We start from the raw sequence: 6000 nt of genomic DNA, 5'->3' as shown, positions 1-6000 counted from the left end.
TCCTCTCGTCCTGTGGCTGTTTCCCTGGGAGCAGAGCCTGACCCCACCCAGCTGCACGCTCCTGTCAGTGGAGAGCAATAATGTCCCCCCTGAGCCTCCTTTTCTCCAGGCTGAGCCCCCGGGTCGCTCCCGGGGCCATTGCAGTGGAGCATCAGCCGTGGAATCCCGGGGGCAGCAGAGGGGCTGCCTGCCCTGTGGCTGCTCAGCGACTCGAAGCCTTCCCGGAAGGCAGCGCTCCCCTTGGCTCCAGGGGACATCCCACGTCCCCATCCCCACTCCCACCCTTGCTCTCCACAGGTCCCCACCACCCATGCCTTGCTCCCTGGACCCCCATCTCCATGTCACTGATGTCCCCCAGTGTCCCCACCCCCAAGTCCCCATTCCCAGGGGCCCTACCCTCAGGTGAGATCTCTGGGTCCCCACATCAGCTCTCCATTCCCTAGTGACCCCATCCTCTCGGTCCCCATGCCCTGGGGTCCCACCACCACTCAGGCTTGTCACCCACAAAGCTCCCATTCCCCGGTGTCCATATTCCCCAAGTCCCCGTGTCCCCATGCCCCGTGTCCCGTCTCTCACGGTTGCCACGCTCAGTGTCCCCATGCCAAGTGTCCCATGTCTCACGGTTGTCACCCGCCCCGGGTGTCCCCCGCCACGGGTCCTGTCCCTCACGGTTGTCACCCTCACTGTCCCCCTGCCCCGTGTCCCCCGCCCCGGGTCCGGTCCCTCACGGTTGTCACCCTCACTGTCCCCCTGCCCCGTGTCCCCCGCCCCGGGTCCGCTCCCTCACGGTTGTCACCCTCACTGTCCCCCTGCCCCGTGTCCCCCGCCCCGGGTCCGCTCCCTCACGGTTGTCACCCTCACTGTCCCCCTGCCCCGTGTCCCCCGCCCCGGGTCCGGTCCCTCACGGTTGTCACCCTCACTGTCCCCCTGCCCCGTGTCCCCCGCCCCGGGTCCGGTCCCTCACGGTTGTCACCCTCACTGTCCCCCTGCCCCGTGTCCCCCGCCCCGGGTCCGCTCCCTCACGGTTGTCACACGCGGGGTGACAGAAGCGCCGCCCGCAGGGGGCGTGGCGCTGCGCGCGCTCTGACGTCACGCGGCGCTGCCATGGTAACGGCCCGTCACGTTGTCCGGTCCATGCGGGCGGGGCGGAGCCGCTCCCGCCCCAGCAGCGCCATGGCGGCGGCTCGGTGACACCGCGCTCCGCGGCCGCCCGGACACCGCAGGTACCTCCGCCCGGGGGATGTCCCCGCGGCCGGGCTCTGCCCCCGGGCGGCTCTGCTCGTCCCCCGCGGCTCCGCGCGGCCGCCCCAGGGCGGTGCCCGGTCCCCCCGCGGCTCCGCTCGCCGCGCCGGGGAGCCTCGCCCGGGCGGGGCCGCGTGGGGCCGCGGCCGCGCTTCCGGGCGCGGCTGCAGCGCCGGCCGCTCCCGCGGGGCTGCGGGCGGGCGGGCGGGAGGCTCCAGTGCGCTTCCCGCTCAGGCCGCGGAGCCCGAGGACGGGCTCGGCCCCAGCGGGGCGGGCTCGGGCTCGCCGGTCCCGGGGAGGGTCCCGGGGAGGTCCCGGTGCCGCGTCCGGCGCTGCCCCCGCGGGGCCGCCCGGGAGCGCCGCGCCCGCCCCGCCCCTTGGGCGGCCCCATCCGCGGCGCTGGGGGGGGCATGGGCGGCACCACAGCAGCGCTGGGGGGGGGCGGGAGGCAGGCAGGCAGTGCTCGGGCGTCGCCGCCGGCAGCGGCCCCAGCGCCGTGAGACCCCGGCAGGTGAAGCCCCCGGCAGGGACAGCCCCGCGGGAGAGGGTTCGGGGCGGCCGCGGGGCAAGGGCGCGGTCCCGGGCTCCGCCGAGAGCGGCGGGACGGGCGGGCGGGCATCACCCGGTGCCGTCCCGCCCGCCGCGGAGCGCGGGCGCAGCGCCCGGGCTCCGCGGGGAAGGGAGGGGCCGGGGCAGGGCCGCGGAGGGTCCCCGAGGTGCTGCCGGCGACGGGGGGTGCGGAAGGGAGGGAGAGGCTCGGTACCCCGGGCCGGGAGGTGAGGAGCGGGCGGGGCAGGGCCAGCGGCCCCCGGTGCCGCCGGGTCGGGCTCGGCGCCGCGGCGGCGGCGGTGACACATCGGGGTGCGGGGCACCGCGGGCCCCTCCGGCCGGGGAGGAGCTGCTGGGGGTCGGGGACAGCCCGGCGTGGGCAGTGCCGGCCGGGGCGCGGGGCGTGCGGAGCGCTCCGGGCAGCCCAGCGGCATCGGCCGGGCCGGCGCCGGGTCCGGTGCGTGCTGCGGGCAGCGACAGGCGGCTCCCCGGCTGCGGGAACCGCTCGGGGAGCTCCGCGCTCGGGTCTGTACCGGACTGGAGGGACCCAGCTCTCGTTTGGGTTTCGGCATTCCGTAAATCGGCTTTGTGGCGAGGGGCTGTGACTTGCATGCCTTACGTGACTGTTGTGGCAAAGGTGAATCGGAAGGTGCTCCCCGTCTTTAGGAAAAGTGCAAAGTCATTAGGTGCTTTTCGTGTCATACTTCGTAGGTGTCGTTCGTTTCTCCATCCAGATTTATTTTGAATCTGCTTTTTTAATTTTGCACTTGTTGCTGAGACTATTGTCTTCTTTAATTTTTAGTTTGATTTCTGTTGGAAATTGTGAAAAGCATCCAAATTGCTACCAGCTATAGATGTGATAGACTAGTTTATGCTGTAATATTATCTGAACTAATGCAAAATAAACCTCTGATCCGTTCCCTCCTGTTAATTATACAGTTGAGCATGTTGTCTTTTATTAGGCTGGTTATTGTAGCTTGGAAAGTACATGATTTTCCAGGATGGTTTTCAGTTCTGAAACAGAAGCCGGGTAAGTCTCAAAGCTAAGTATGAGCTGAGGGAAAAAGTGCTTAATTTAATTAGGTATAATCAGTTTCTGAAGCAACAGAGGAGTAGATGCTCCTCTGCTGGGTGGAGAGTACTGGAGAAGGAAGGAATGGCAAAATGCTGCAGAGAGAGGAGACAGGTACCAGCCTGTAAAACCTGCTGTGAAAGCACAGGGAGAGATGAAAACTGTTCTGTAGGAATAGCAGGGACATGAGTCTGCAAAGTCATGGGAGTGTTCAGAGGAAAACCTGAAGCTGCTTCCTGACTTCTGTTAGAAATATGGGAAGTGATGTCAAAGATGGTCACTAACCTGGCAGTGAAGTGTCAGCTGCAGGAGATGCATTTGCTGGTTAGAGCTGGAGGAAGTCTGAAGCTGTGCTAAAGGAATAATAACTATATCAACAAATTAAGATGAAACAAACCACATGACAAGCACACACAGTCCTGAAAGTCTCTTAATGGGATGGGAATCTTCAGTGGGTTTTTGCAGTGTTTGTTTGTGATTTTTAAGCACGATAGCTGTGGTGAAGTTAATTTGTGCTTCCAAAGAACAGACTGATGCTATCTTGGAAGAAGGGGGCTAGGGAAATGAGGGAGATTGTAAGTGTGTGGATATGTCTCATTGTGTGTCTGCTGTGGCAAACTATATTTTGAATTATTATTTCTCTAAAATGAGCAGTTTTCACGGTGGACAATGTAGATGGGTTATACAGATTTAACGGGCTGAGAACTAAGGCTGCTATAATAGCACATAGTATATACCTTTCACCTGTTAATCATGAAAAAATTGAGTTTCAGGTTATAGATGCGTCTTCTTCTCTCTTCTGTTTTGTTAAAGTGCTACAGCAAATAGCTGCTGCTCTATCTCTACTTCAGCCCTTTCCTGAGTGCTTGGAAAGTTAGTCTTGATTAACTGCTCAGGTCATTTAAATCTTAAAAAATTGTTGGCTGCAAATGTCATGTGTTATGTTAGATAGTGAACGTTTCAGCTGTATTTTCATGTTGCTTAGTTGAGGACTAATGCATCTTGTGTTTAATTTGTCCAAGTATTTTACTTTTCAAGTTTCTAAAGAAAAATATAGACTCAGAAACCTCACTAGAAAACCTTGCAAAAATATTTTTGAATACAGAACTGTGTAGTTCTCTCCTGGACCATTATGGAATTTCAAAAATGGCACAAAATTTATGAATAAAAGATTTTGAAGGTGAATAAGAAATACAAATAAAAAAATCCCCACAGTATCTAGAGAAGTGATCTTCTTCAGTTACTCTTCTTTTCTGCCAGAGTCTTTAATTCATGACTGTTGTGTTACTGAAGGCAGTAATTTATATTTTTTTATATCTCAGAAATGACTTCGAAATGTCTTATCAAACTAGTAAGAAATTCAAAATCTCTGAGCTTGACATGCTGTGCATGCTCCTGGAAGGTGAATACTTTGGGACAGTGATAATGCAGTGATTGTGTTTTGTACTTAACACTGTCTGGAAATATCAATGCTCAGAGTAATGCAGCTCCCAAGTGCCTGGAACCGGCTGTTTAGAAAGTACTCATAGTATTGCTAACCAAGAAAACATTTTTTAAGTTCCACCAACATTTTTCTCTTTTCTAATTGGACGCAAAACTGTCACTTACTTCATCTTCGGAAGTGTGTAATTAAATTTAGTTGTTATTGTTTTGTTCTTGTATGAAATTTCTGTGTTTTGCAACCCAGAGTTTTGTAACAGAATTTACATGAAAGATCCGAAACAGAACTACAGCAAATGCTCCTGAAAAACACAGAGTGTGTGCTGTTCTCTTGAGGCTGTGCTTTGGTACCTGATTCTGGTGCAGAGGGATTCATGGAGCAGAAAGCTCCATGAAGGATGACAGGAGGCAGGGCTGCACTGAGCTGCAGCTTTAATTAAAAGGATGGCACTGCTCAGCCGTGGGGACATGTCTTCAGCAGTGTTTGAACAACAGAGCTGGCTTTGCAGAGACCTGAAACAGAAGAGCAAGAGGGGGACTGGTGAAAGCTTGGAGTGAATGTCAGCTTGGATGCCACCAGTGAGGCTGGGTGTGCAGACAGATCACTGGAGTTACTGTGGGCACTGCCAGAGAGCTGGGCTGAGGGTTTATGAAAGCCAGAATTAACACAACTACACATGGACATTGGCTGGCAAATACTTCTGCAGTTCATTGAAGATGGTTTCATTTCCTTTAAGGTGTCCGGGCTTCCAAAAGTTTGTGAAATTCTGACAAGCACTAAGCCAGATTTTGATTCAGTTACTGTAACTCTTGCAATCTCTTGCCTTCCAAAAGGGCTTAAACTGGAAAGAAGGGGAAAGATGGAAGTGCCTGATTGTATTGTAGAGCAAAAAGCACTCTCAAGTGCCACCTATTACATAAAATCAGTTATTTGGGGCAAAACAGATTTGACAATTTGCAGGAGCTATTTTCCCCCTCCTTGTTACGTTAGATCTCAGACAAATATTAATCATATGGATTTTCAGTGTAAGCCAAATGTTTGAGTCATTGTGAATCCCAGTGTTTTGAAACATTAAAAGAGCTGAGTAATGTTAACATTAAAATTATTTTATAAGGTTTTAATTTTCAAATGGGGTGGGGAGGAGAACAAAATGAAATAATAAAATCAATCCCAGGATTGAATGTGCTTCTTAAATGAGATTGGTCTTGGAGTTGCTTTCAGTGACTGGCAGCTTTACAAGAACAAATCACCTCATTGCAATCAGCAGTGGGAACTCTTGGACCTGCCTGGTTTGTTTTCATCATGCAGGCATTAATTCAGGTGGTCAGCATCTAGTCCAGCACAGAGCATCCAAGCAGTTTCAGGATAACCTGATGATTTAATTCTTGTTGGATTATTTTTTAATATGTGTTTTTCTGATATTTATATATATATATGTAGTATTTACATCTAGCATAAATTGCACTTGTGTAATTTTGTGCTTATATATTGAAATTAAATTTGTGTGGCATTTGTATGCCTTTGAAGTCTTGCATTAAAATTGAAGATGCTGTTTTGTGATCTATTGTTGACAGATTATATTTAAAATTGGTCTGTTTAAAAGAAATATTTGATCGGAGTATTTTTCTGGTGACCCTTTGTATCATAATTGGTTGCTTTAGGTGATTGTTTATATAAAACAGTTTTATTCCTAGCT

The 6000-nt window shown here is 53.3% G+C and overlaps 1 protein-coding gene across 1 annotated transcript in view; it reads left to right on the top strand.

The window, feature by feature from the left end:
- Positions 1-1093: 1093 nt before the first annotated feature.
- The window catches only part of GNB4 (G protein subunit beta 4), a 30903-nt gene continuing 25996 nt past the window's right edge, over positions 1094-6000 (top strand). The window contains exon 1 of the mRNA XM_053951954.1: positions 1094-1223. The gene's annotated coding sequence lies outside the window, so the exon portion shown is untranslated. The remainder of the gene's footprint in view (positions 1224-6000) is intronic.

The sequence above is a fragment of the Vidua chalybeata genome, chromosome 10 (assembly GCF_026979565.1).
Source record: "Vidua chalybeata isolate OUT-0048 chromosome 10, bVidCha1 merged haplotype, whole genome shotgun sequence".
Lineage (NCBI taxonomy): Eukaryota > Metazoa > Chordata > Aves > Passeriformes > Viduidae > Vidua > Vidua chalybeata.
Note: the sequence above shows the minus strand (reverse complement) of the source record. Positions and strands in the feature narration are given on the sequence as shown.